Consider the following 12,411-nt stretch of genomic DNA (forward strand, 5'->3'; position numbering starts at 1 on the left):
AGTCTTATATATGTAGTTTCCAGTATTGAAAGATAAATTTTCCATAAAAGGTAAAATCATGACTTTCATTCAAATATAAAAATGAACATATGCTAAAGATTTTATTTTACTCATCAATGAAGGAAATAGACAGAAGTTGTAACTGGTTTAAAAGAGAACCTGAAGAATAGAGACATTTATAATTCAGTAATACTTAAAAAAATATGGACATGGAGACAAAACTGGTTTCCCTCAGTGTGGGAGTAAAACATCAGGACAGAACAGAATCTGCATCCTTTTCAGATACCTACTACTAATAGAGATGCAAAATAGCTTATAAAAAAAAAAAAAAAAAAAAAAAAAAGGAAAGAAAGAAAGAAAAAGAAAATTCATGTATAAAGCTAGGATAACTAACCTGAAAGTATATATTGTGTATAGATAATACAGAGATCTCAATGAAGCACAAATTTCTCTCTATTTCAAAATAATGCCTTGTCAAGAGCTAGCACACATAAAATATGACTTTTTGAAAGATTCCTTCTTTTATGGGATAGTCTAAAATGCATTTAATATTTGCAGTATTTTTTGGTTATTTACAGTAAAAATATTTACTTAGAAATACTGTCTTGCATTTAAGTTCTTCTGAAAGAGAAAAAAAGTTTGTAAACCTATATTAAGCTAATTATAAACTACACCAGATAATTTAGAAATTAAAATAAACATAAGTTAGTATATTTGTTCTTTTGGTAGACAAAGGAAATTTAACTATAAAGGCATTAACTTAGAACTAGATATACAGGTACTGTACTTGTGTGCACACTGACTGAAACTTGTAAAATAATAACCAAATGATATGTATACTATTAAATGAGATTTCAACTTTTGATCAGCAATAATACTTATTCTATAAATAGCTGTCCATCATTTACATAATTCATTTATTTTTTATATTAAAAAAACACATTTCTAAGTATCATGTATGTGAGCTGCTGAATTAACCAATCATGGAACTTTCTAAATTTGCTATATTAGTAGCAAATTGCCATATTGGATTTGCTCACTGAAGTTTTTATTTTGCATTTATTTACATGCATCCTAAATCATCCTAATTATTATATCATTCAACAAAGATATAATAAACTCATGCTATGGGTTATAATGTGGAAATGTAAGTGAAAGGAAGAAAAAAATACAACATGATAATCAACAACAGATTCAAAGATATACAAATATGGCCTTTTTCCTAATTTGCCTTCCAAAAGTGGAAGTAATCATAAGTTAGAATCTGAGCATCTACTAAGGTATGTATTATTTCTAATCTAATTGTTAATCTATTTTGATATTGAAGTGACTTGCCCAAAGTCATATGGGGTTTCTTTGATAGAACAGAGATATAAACTACATGTTTAGCTTATATCTCTTCTGACTTTATTTTCATTGTAACACACTAAGAAATATTTATAGCATTTGAAAGAAATTTTGAATAATGGACTAAATTTTAATAGATTTCAATGAAAGAGTGGGGTAAGATTTAGATTGCAATTACTGTTGTGCTTTTCTTATAACTAACTAGATGTAAAATTTCTGATCTGTCCTTGACTCTCTTAATACTTGGTCAATAAATAGATAAAACTGTTCATGTCTTCTCTGTCCAGAAGGTATTATATATAAACCTTATTTTCGTAGTTTTTTTTCTTAAAGATTTTATTTATTTGAGAGAAAGAGAGTGAGAGAGCACAAATAGGAGGAGGGGGAGGGGCAGTGGGAGAGGTGGAGGGGGAGGGAGAAGCAGACTCCCCACTGAGCAGGCTGCCAAAGGAAGGGCTTAATCCCAGGACCGTGGGATCATGACCTAAACTGAAGGCAGACACTTAACTAACTGAGCTACCCAGGTGCCCCCCTGTTCTGAGTTTATAAACCTAATGCTTACAAGGCAGTATTTAGAGAAGGTGCATTGTATTGATGATTTATGAGAAAAAATAGTTTTATATGTCAACCTATATTTTTAAAAAGGTATTTTGTGGTTCTTCTTCAAAGAGAAGGAACTCATAAAAATTATTATATTCAACTCGTTAATTGAAATGGGAATCAGCAAGATGTTAAAAATTACTTCAAGGAGCATTTGAAAAAATAGGTGCATATAAGGCAATTTAATAGATGACTGGATTAAATAAAAAACTGGTTAATATCTAACAAGGCCATAAAATACAGCCTGCAGAATATTTTGTTTTATCAAAAATAGGTTATTTTTAACTTGACAGGACAAAAATCTACACATTAAGATCTTTCCCTTCAGAGTCATAAATCAGCCCAGACAATAGAAAGTCAAGCCCAGAATGCACTTAAAAACACCCAGTAATCTCTCTTGCCTATTTCTAAGCTTTGGATAAATTTTATGACATATTCCAGTAACAATTCATAGAGAAGTTACTGTCTGTTGTGACGTTACTATTTGTTGTTTTATTCATAATGTTTGTAGGAGTGCCTCTTTGTGTCTGCCTGGTGAACTTGGAATCATTCTTCAAAACATCTCTTTCACATTTTACCATCTCATGGAATCTTTTCCAAAAACCTGTCCCTCCTTATTAAATATGAGAGCTCAGAATAATGGATATAGTCTGATAGCATTTTGGAATAGAAGGGAGTTATGACCCATAATGGTAAAGAGAGTCACAAAAAGTCAGATAAAGGTGGAAGAGACAGATCTGGGGGATATGGAGCCCAAACTAGTACAGTATCTGCTTAAGGGGCACACAAAATCAGTGGAAACAAATAAATAAGTCAGTCTTCTAAATAAACAAGTCAGAGGTCTTCAAATTCAGTGTCCTTGTCATTGCACTTCAGTAATTCAAATAAGGCAATGGGAAAGGTGATATTTAACCTTTCACTTTCTAAATTGAAATGCATTACTAAAGCAATAAGAGAAGGTGTTCTGTTTGTTTTTTAAAGATTTTATTTATTTACGTGAGAGAGGGGATAGAGAGAGAAAGAGAGAGAATGAGCAGGGGAAGGGGCAGAGGGAGAAGCAGACTCCCCATTGAGGAGGGAGCCGGATGCAGGACTCTATCCTGGGACTCCAGGATCAAGAACTAAGCCAAAGGCAGACGCTTAACCTACTGAATCAGCCAGATCCCCTGAGAAGGTGTTCATTTAAATCAATTAGATTTCCTATTTATCTATTCTTGTGTTTATTTTTACTTTTTATAATTTATCTCCAAAATAAAATTTTCATCTGGGTTTTATAAGATACACAGAAAATAAGTAAATCATTTTAGCTACATAAAAATGTATCAGTATTATGCAAGTATGAATATTCATCTATAATTAAAGAAACTATGTAATACTTAAATATTAATTTTGTACCTGTGGATTGAAAGGTGTATATTGTATATCTCTAGAGCTTAATCTGTTTCCATTGACTCATATAGGATTTCTTTACATACAGATTCTAAAAAATGTACCGTAATGTATTAAATGTTTATTCTCTTAGTTTTCCATATAATTTTAAAGAAGTATTTTGCTTTTATTGATTTATTGCAGTTTCAATAAAATTCATTTACAAGGGAGGTCCTGTGAGAAATAAATTTAACCTAAATTTGACAAATGTGAAGTTCTATTTCCCTGCAATAGACATCATCACAGTTATTATTGAGGGTTATCATATTATCTAAATAGAAGAATTGATTTACTGTGTGTATATGATGCAAATTAATATACCAGCAATGATTAACACAGATTACATTAAAAGAGTAATTGAAACCCAAGAGAAATCTTTGATAATGAAGTTTAGGCAAATAAACACTGGTGTAAATAGTGACATGCTGGGGAAGAGAACGGGGGGAGGATCACATGAGGAAGCACAACACCATCAATGATTATATTGTAATCCTGACACTGTTCTAAGTTTTCTTTTTTTAAGATTTTATTTATTTTTTTGAGAGAGAGAGAAAGCAAGAATGAGGCAGGGGTTTGGAGGGGGTCTGTGGGAAAGGAACAGAAAGGAAGTGAAAGGGGGGAGGAAAAAAATCTCAAGCTATCCTTTTTGAGCACTGAGATCCAACCTGGTGCTTGATTTCACCATCCTAAGATCATGAGTCGAGCCAAAACCAAGAGTCTCATGCTTGACTGACTGAGCTACTCAGGTACCCCCTAAGTGTTTTTCATATATAAATGTAACTAACACGGTGTCTTATATTTTGAACTGCATTACAGAAATTCATGAAATGTATGTGAAATTAAAAAAAATTTAGAAGAGAATTTAAATATAGGGTTTTATGATAATTTTTCTACTAAAACGAACCAACAAACATGAGAAATTATTAATAATAATACTAATTTCAAGTGTGAACTATTTTGAATAAACCTAGTATTATAAGGCACAACTATAAAATAAAATAATTTATTTTTAATACATGTAGCAGCATTTTTATATAGAATAATGGTGAGGTTGCAGGGAGACTGAATTACTTGTGTGTTGCTGATAGGAATGTAAAATAGCACAGCCACTCTGAAAAGCAGTTTGGTACTTTCTTTTTTTTTTTTTTTTTAATTTTTTATACTTTCTTAACAAAACTAAACATACAATTACTTTCAACCCAGATATTATACTCTTGGGCATTTATCCCAGAGAAATGAAAACTTATATTCACACAAAAACTTACACACACACAAAAGAATGTTCATAGCAGCTTTATTCTTAATGTCCCATGTAGAAAACAACCCAAATATCTTGCAACAAGTGAATGATTAAAAACCATAATATGGAATACTATGTGGCAAGAAATAGGTATAAATTACCGATATAAACAACAACCTAGATGAAGCTCAAAGACATGTTAAATGAAAAAAGTCCAGTCTCAAAGGTTACATGACTTCTTACTTCAGTTCCGACATCTAAAGAGCCTGAAGTCATCACTCCCATATTTACAACAAGAAAAAAAAGCTGAAAACTGAAAATCAACATTTTTCCTAGATTTATCAGCAAACTGAAGTTGCAGTTGCTGCTTCCAAGTCTGGAAAGACAGGCAAATCAGGGAAATCATGTCCAAGATGTGCTTACATGGAGCAGAACAACTGAAGCCTTCCATTGGCTTCAGCACTTATGTAATAAGTATAATAAATTGCTGGAGGCAAAATGTGGACTGACTTGAAAGTGGAAAACTCAAGGGGCGCCTGGGTGGCTCAGTGGGTTAAAGCCTTTGCCTTTGGCTCAAGTCATGATCCCAGGGTCCTGGGATTGAGCCCCACATCCGGCTCTCTGCTCAGCAGGGAGCCTGCTTCCTCCTCTCTCTCTCTGCCTGCCTCTCTGCCTGCTTGTGGTCTCTATCTGTCAGATAAATAAATAAAATCTAAAAAAAAAAAAAAAAAGTGGAAAACTCTTGGAGCCACATTCTTAGTGGGGGTCCACACTTTCATAAGTTTTACCTTCAGCAACTCCACCAGACTCTCACAAGAGCCAATAATGGAGGAAGGGGAGAAGTAGTTTTTGTGAAATACCCCCAGAGCATTTTTTATAAAAGACTTACTCTCCAGGGAAAAATAATTTACCTGAACATTGTTCCACATTGGGGGTGAGGGGGCAGGAGGAGGCACCTACTCTCTTCCAGCCCTGTCTAGTCTTCCTGTCTCCCCTAAAGGGAAAAAGCTAAGATTTAATCATCAGATTCTAGAACATCCCCTTACCTTCACACCTAATGACCATGCCAAGAGGGTTCTAGTATAGTAAGAATGGATTACATTGGAAAGAGTGACAAGATGCATATTCTACCTAAAGAGGGGTTATTTGGGAAATCCAAAGACAATAAAGGGTATGGAAACAAGGACACTAGAGAAATTTGAACCTCTGGCACCTTTAGCAGTAACAATTATTAAACATAGCAGAATTCAACATAAAACCTCACATTAAAGTTCTCTTTACCCAATACATCATGACTGACTTTCAGAAAAATCCTAAGGCACACTACAAATAAAACAAAACAGAGGCGAAAGCATCAGAATCAGACACCTAGCTAGATATGACAGAAGTTGTGGAATTACTAGATAGGAAATTGAAAATAATGGTGATTAATGTTCCAAGGTTACATACTCCATCATTCAATTTATATAATATTCTTGACATAACAAGATAGAGAGGTAGAGAACAGATTAGTGGTTGCCAGGGATTAAGGATGGAATTGGATATGTGTGTCTATAAAGGGGAGCATAGGAAGCCCCCACCCCCTTTATTTTCCTGTGGAGGGGAGGAGCAGAAAGAGAGGGAGAGAGAGGATCTTAAGCAGGCTCTTGCCCATTTGGGGCTCAATCTCAAGACCCTGAGATATGACCTAAGCCAAAATCAAGAGTCTGGTGCTTAACTGACTGAGCCACCCAGACACCCCAAGGGTAGCATGGGAAGCCTTATGGTGATGGAACAGTACTGAATCTTGACTGTAGTATGAAATTGTGTAGAACTAGATAAACACACACACAGACCTCACACACAAGAACTGGGAAATCTGAGTATATTTTGTAGCTAGTATGAATGGTATATTTCTGCGTAGGATATTGAACCATAGTTATGAAAAGGTTATATTTGTGAAAACTTTTGAAGGTACATGAGGCATCTCTATATATATTTTTTGCAACTTTTTGTGATTCTGTAACTATTCCAAAATAAAACTTATTGAAAAAAAGTGAAAGAAAATGTATGTGAAATAGGTTTGTCTGTTTTTTAGATACCTTTTATTTCTTTGAAACATTAGATCAGTGAATTAAATTTGTAGCTTTGAATGTGAGAGGAATTACTATCTTATTCTTATTACTAAACACCCATTTCCCATATTACTAAATAAACATATCATAGTCATTAAAGTAACTGGTTCTTTGATTTTGAAGTAAGACTGGGGAGGGATCTTACACTTTTTACAATGATAATTCTATTACTCCCCCTTTTTGGTAAAATTAGCTATAAAAATTATGCCAGCCTCTTTTGACTATCTCAGTAGAGTCAATATTTTAACTATTATATTATATATTTAATTTTTATAAGGAGGCAGCAGACCACCATATTCAAGGATGGTGGTGAATAATATGGTTTAGTAAATTCTGGAGATAGTTACTAAAAACAAGTGAGCAAACAAAAAGTTCAAAAATAGTTGGAAAAAATGAATTTTTAATGGATACAGAGCATCTAAGTATGATTCTTTTGAATTCTAGTATTATTTTTATGTAAAAACATTGCTCATATGTTTTGTTGTATGGGTAACATCTTGAGAATTTTCCTCAAATGTTTTATACATATAACTTATTGAATTTTCAGAAGTTACATGTACATAACTGCTATTTTTTTATGGTTCATTTCCTGGGATATCTGAGTCTTACAAGAATGACTCAGTGGTAGTCAGGTATAAATACCCTTAGAATCTGGCCTCAGTTTGGGATGTCTGGGTGACTCAGTGGGTTAAAGCCTCTGCCTTTGGCTCAGGTCATGATCCCAGGGTCCTGGGATTGAGCCCCACATCGGGGTCTCTGCTCAGCAGGGAGCCTGCTTCCTCCTCTCTCTCTGCCTACTTCTGATCTCTGTCTGCCAAATAAATAAATAAAATATTAAAAAAAAAATCTGGCCTCAGTTTACACCTTTAGATTCATCCACTGGTGTCATCCCTGTTGATGAAACTTGGTGTTCAGCCACACCAAACACATCTTTCCTGCTCCTAGATATTTGCAAGGTTTTTTGCATTTTATGGAATATTATTTTCTGTTTGTAACATGCTTATGGGGCACACAATTGTACAATTGCCACTCAGACAAAACTAGAAACTGGTAATATTTTGGATATTATTGGGGTTATTATAATTATGTTTGATGCTTTTCTTTCCACTGTAACACTGCCAAGTACCCATGGCAAAGACATCTTGTTTATCTTTTTACCCCAGGCCTAACAGATTTGCTGGCATATAGCATAGTCCAAATGGTGAATCAATTAGTAGCAGATATGCAAAGTCACTACAAATCTGCACTTTTTCACAAGAAGGCTTTTATTTTGGGACACCTGGCTGGCTCAGTCAGTTAAGCATCTGCCTTTGGCTCATGATTTTGGTGTCCTGGGATGGGTCCCCAAGCCAGGCTCCCTGCTCAGTGGGGAGTCTTCTTCTCCCTCTCCCTCTGCCCCACTCCTGTTTGTACACACACACACACACACACACACACACACACACACACACACTGTCTCTCTCCCCCCTGACTCTCTCAAATAAATAAAATCTTAGAAAAAAGAAGGCTTTTATTTTCATAGTTGGGAAGCATTAATCTATGTAACATTATGCCAATCATTTATTTTAAAGGCAGCTCTATGTACTATGCTATTAAGTAATAAGGCAAATGTCCTGCAATTTTTTTAGTTGAAAAATGATCTGTAATTGAGCTGTTTTTTGCCAGTATGATATATTTTCTTATTTCATTACATGCTATCTGTGGAGAAAAGGGACCATATTCATTTTACTATGTGTCTTGGTTTTATAAGATAAAGTAGGACAAGATGGTAATATTCTGTATTCTAAAGACAGTGTAATCTTGAGTAAATGGATCCTGATTTAACAAAATGGACTCAAATTTTATATGTGACCTCAAAAAACATTCTACATTCTTATGTGAAATCATTTTTTTTAAGAAAAGCTAGAAAGGAAAAGAAATGACCCATTTTTAACCATAAAAAACTTATTGGGGATGGAGGAAGTTAATAATTTGATAAGCTTGGAAACTTCTTACCGTAAATGTGTATTTTGTAGATCTAAGTATTCCTCATCTGCTTTTTCCCCCTATAGTTAAAATTACTTACACAAAACTGCTTAAAGAGTAGCATTTTTACCAATTAGTGATTTTAGCATAGTGGAGAGGCAGTTGGTAGGTTTCATGGGCCTAAAGTTCCCAAGAACATTTTATAGATTGCGGTTTCCACTTGTGTCTAAGAGTCATTGTGGCGCATGCATACCCAGGTGCTCAACTGTATATTTGAAATATAGTCAGTTGACTACATTTGTTTGGGTCTGTGTCTGGGCTCTCTATTCTGTTTTATTAACCTGTCTATTCTCTCACCAATACCACAGTCTTTGTGATTGCAGCTTTAGAGTAAGTCATGAGGTCCAGTTACCTCAGTCCTCTGAAATTCTTCTTTTTCAGTATTGTGTCTACAATTCTGAGTCTTTTGCCTTTCCATACAAACTTTGTAATCAGGCTGATATCCACACAATAACTTCCTGGAATTTTGATTGGGATTATGTTGAATCTTTCGAGCAATTTAAAAGAACTAATATTTTGGCAAAACTGAGTTCTCAGTATGAATGTGGAATTCTCTCCATGATGGAATATCTCTCCATTTACATAGATCTTCTTCTAGTCCTTTCATCAGATTGTTATAGTTCTCCTCATACAGATCTTCTACATGTATTACAATGGCTATATTTACACCTAAATATTTCATTTTTGCTGGTAATGTAAATTGCATTGTTTTTAATTTCAAATTCCAAGTGTTCATTGAGTAAAACAATTCATTTTTTTGTATATTAACTTTTTAAGCTCAAGAAGTTTTTTGATTCTTTAGATTTTTTCCGTAAACAATCATGTGTTTTGTGAAAAAGACAGCTTTAGTTTCTACCTTCTCAAATCTGTATACCTTTTATTTCCTTTATTTGTCTTATTGTATTAGCTAAGACTTCCCAGTATGATGTTGAATGAGAGTGATAAAAGAAATATCCTTACCTCATTATCAGTTTAGGGAGAAGGCATTTAGTTCCTTACCATCAAGTGTGATGTTAGCTATAGATTTTTTTTTTTGTAGATTTTATCAAGTTGAGGAAATTCCTCTGTACTCCTACTTTGCTGAGAATTTTTATAATAAATGGGTGGTGAATATGTCAAATGCTTTTTTAAAAAATTTGTGGATATGAAATGTGATTTTTTTCTTTACCCTGTTAATGTGAATTATATTAACTGAGTTTCAAATGTTGAAACTGCTTAAAATTCACAGGAAATAAACCGTCTTGGTGATGGAATTGTTTAACCACCTCTGAGCAGTATTCTATCATGTATCTTTGTTCTGTTGCTTGAAGGAGGTGGAAGGGAAAGAATCGCAAAAGGTGGTATGTTAGCGTGTTTGTGCTTGGACATTTTCAGACAAAACCATTTTTTGTATGTTTTGTGCATTTTGTTTTGCTGTGTATATAGTGTATATAATGGACAAATGAGTCCTAGTTTTGCAACATCTAGTCTATAGATGTTGAAGAGGTTGCCAATGTATGACAAATTAGTAAAATTAGCACATTCTATACACATTGTGTTGAAATTCCAAGGAAAGCTTTTCTTCTGTAAATGACTTTTGGATATGATATTTCTTTATTATCCTTTTATTGTGCATGGGATCAGTATTGAACACCACTTTTTCATTTCTGATATTAGTAATTTGTGTATTCTTTCTTTTTCTTTCATGACTAGAGCTTTATAAGCTCTATTATTTCGAAGAATCAGTTTCTGCCTTGTTAACTTTTCTATTGAGTTCATGTTTGCAATTTCAATGACTTCTGATCTAATTTTTATTTTTATTCTTCTAGTTACTTTAGATTAAGTTTTGTCTAATTTTTTTAGTGTCCTAAGATGGAAAATTATATTGTTGATTTTAAAAATTTCTTCTTTTCTAAATATGTATTCAATGCTATAAATTTCTCTCTGATCTCTTTCACTCTATCACATAATTTTTATTATTTATATTTCCATTTAATTTAAAATAATTTTTAAAAGTTTTGTTTTGGGGTGCCTGGGTGGTTCAGTCCACTCAGAGGGGAGTCTGCTTCTTCCTTTCTCTATGCCTTTGAGCTTCCCCCTCTGCTTGTGCTCACTTTTTCAAATAAATAAATAAAATCTTTAAAAAAAATTGTCTTTATATTTCTTTGACCTATAATTTCAAAGTATCTTATTTACTGCTTAAATATTTTGAGATTTTTCATATACCATTTCATTACTGATGGAATTTCATTGTGATTTAATACCATAGTGACCTGATAATATACTTTATATGATTTTTATTCCAAAATTTGATTTTTTTTTTCTCAGAATACAGTTTGTCTTGGTGAATGTTGGGTCTAAAAAACCTTGGCCAGTTATACTCTCAAATAGTTTCTCCTAAGCAGAGAATACTCTGGCATGTTACAAAATGGTTCTTTTCCACTGCCCTTGCTGTAATCATTAGGGAATTTTTTTCTCCTTTATTCACTATGAGAACCAGGTAGAGATCCAGTGGGTAAAACTCAGAAAAGTGTGACTTCAGTATGTATTTAAGCATGTGATTTTTCTGGAAATAGGGACTTTCTATCTGTAATCAAGTTAATATGATGTCATTCTGAATTTGAGTGGGCCCCAATCCGATGTTTTAGAAAACAGAGGGGGATTTGAACGATGACACTATTTCAAGTGAATTACAGACAGATTGGAATGCTGCAGCTAGCTAAGAATATCAATGCTTACTGGCAACTATAAGAAGCCCAGGAGAGAATTATGGAGCAGATTCTGCCTCTGAGGCTCCAGAAGTAACCAGCTGTGTCAGGGGTTTGATTTTTAAGTTCCTGCCACCATAACTATGGTTTCTATTATTTTCAGTCACCTAGTTTCTGGTATTTTGTTATTGTGATCCTTAGTAATTAATATAATGACTCAAAGATGTGTCTAGTTTCTCCTGTTATCAATGTTGACTTTGTTTTTGTTTTTGTTTTTTTTTTACTCTTCTATTTATGGAGTAAACATATAAGTTCTTATATATGAATGCTGTTTCCTCTATTCAGCTCATTATTATATGTTTCTGCTACCGTGTCTATTCCCCTAAGTGCAGTTCTCAAAAGCATGAGATATACTGTAAGGAGAAAGAGAGAACTGACTGGTAGTGGCCACTATAACTATTCAGTAAGAAGCCTTAATAATGGTGCGGTGATGTTTTCCATTTATAAGAAAAGGGAGGGGGCTGCACAAAAAAATTCCCTTTATTTCTGAGAAACAGATGACCATGTGAGTTATAGTGAGATGCAAAAGGCACACTGAACTGAATACCAAACTAAAGTAACTCATCCTAGGGGCACCTGGATGGCTCAGTTTGGTGGAGCATGTGACTCTTGACTTCAAGGTTGTAAGTTTGAGCTCCACATTAGACACAGTTTACCTTAAAAAAAGAAAAAAAAGGTAACTTATCATCATAGTAATCAGGTCTTGATGGACAAGTCATTGGAAGGCAAATGCACTAAATAATGAGTTCAAATGGAGATGAAGGGAATTATATTTTCATTGTCTCTGAATGAGGATGGTTAGTTAAAGGCTCCTTTAAGGAACAAAGGCTCTCATGTAGGAGTTGTGTAAGTATTCCTTATTCTATCAATTCTCGTCTATTTTAATTAGAGTCTTCTAAAAAAACACAAT

The sequence above is a fragment of the Mustela erminea genome, chromosome 4 (assembly GCF_009829155.1).
Source record: "Mustela erminea isolate mMusErm1 chromosome 4, mMusErm1.Pri, whole genome shotgun sequence".
Classification (NCBI taxonomy): domain Eukaryota; kingdom Metazoa; phylum Chordata; class Mammalia; order Carnivora; family Mustelidae; genus Mustela; species Mustela erminea.